Source organism: Trachypithecus francoisi, unplaced genomic scaffold (assembly GCF_009764315.1).
Source record: "Trachypithecus francoisi isolate TF-2019V2 unplaced genomic scaffold, Tfra_2.0 Lachesis_group11, whole genome shotgun sequence".
Classification (NCBI taxonomy): Eukaryota; Metazoa; Chordata; class Mammalia; order Primates; family Cercopithecidae; genus Trachypithecus; species Trachypithecus francoisi.
The window spans coordinates 8,234,062-8,235,279 of NW_022681456.1; the positions used below are offsets into that span (position 1 = coordinate 8,234,062).

Here is a 1,218-nt window from a genome sequence, read left to right on the forward strand (position 1 = left end):
AGGTAGACGAGGTTCCTGCTCCTCTTGCGTTTGTCATGCTAGCTGGGGAGACAGACAAGGAAAATGATAACGTTAACAATAAATAGTAAGTCCTGGGCCATGTCGGGAAATATGATCAGAGACGGCTTCTCGGAGGTCGTGGCCTTGCCAGACGAGAAGGCCACCGCAAGCGGTCCCTATTGAACCTGCCTTCTCAGCGTCAGTGCCAAAGACCCGGGGTGGCAAAATGATCAGGAGGATAAAAGAGTACCGTACACGCAACGGCTGCCGAAATAGCTCAGTTGGGAGAGCGTTAGACTGAAGATCTAAAGGTCCCTGGTTCGATCCCGGGTTTCGGCAGTTTCGCTTTTCTTTCCTGGAGCGGGGGGAAAAAGGAGGTGCATAGACGGAGCCGATTCTTTACAATTAATTAAACGCTTTTACTTTCTACATTTAAGAAAGCCCCGAGCAGTGTCCACGAGGAGCCGGAGGGGAAGGGAACTCCCCCGTCACTCACCGTATGGGTAAATCAAATAAGGTCAAGTTTTTCCCGTCTCCACCTTCTTCATGTCTCAAATGCATTTGCTGATGCGTGTTTGTTCATTTTTGCTTTCTGTTTTTTAATATCTGCTTTCTGAACTCTCGTGGCAAAATCAAAGACTGAGCAGGAAACGATCGCCTGAAAATGGCATGAAGTCAAGTCGGACCTGTTGTTTTGTGGGAAACAAAAGATATTTAATTCTTTGGAACCTGTTTAGGGAAAGCTAGGTTTCCTTTAAGACAGTGACCTGAAATCAGGCCCTCATGGGCGGTCCTCGTTAGTATAGTGGTGAGTATCCCCGCCTGTCACGCGGGAGACCGGGGTTCGATTCCCCGACGGGGAGGCTTTAGATGTTTTTACTGTTCCTCTGTATTTTTCCTCACTCTTCCTAAGAATAATAAACCCTGCAGGTTAACGGAAATCTGGTTCTGTGGTTGTCTGTGGCCTTGCTGCGTGTCACACGGTTACAGAAAAGCAAGAAAAAGGCAATGCTCGCATGCGGAAGTGTTCATCAATTTCTTTCTTTCTTTTTTTTTCTGAGATGGAGTCTCGCTCTGCCCCCAGGCTGGAGTGCAGTGGCGCAGTCTCCTCCTCCTCCTCCGTCTTCTGGGTTCAAGCGATTCTCCTTCCTCAGCCTCCCAAGTAGCTGGGATTACAGGCCCGTGCCACCAGGCCCGGCTAATTTTTGTATATTTAGT

The 1,218-nt window shown here is 48.7% G+C and overlaps 2 non-coding genes across 2 annotated transcripts; both read left to right on the plus strand.

The window, feature by feature from the left end:
- Positions 1-266: 266 nt before the first annotated feature.
- On the plus strand, positions 267-339 carry TRNAF-GAA. Its single transcript has one exon. It is a non-coding gene; the product is annotated as a tRNA-Phe (tRNA).
- Positions 340-791: 452 nt separating this feature from the next.
- Positions 792-863, plus strand: TRNAD-GUC. Its single transcript has one exon. It is a non-coding gene; the product is annotated as a tRNA-Asp (tRNA).
- The last annotated feature ends 355 nt before the right edge of the window (positions 864-1,218 follow it).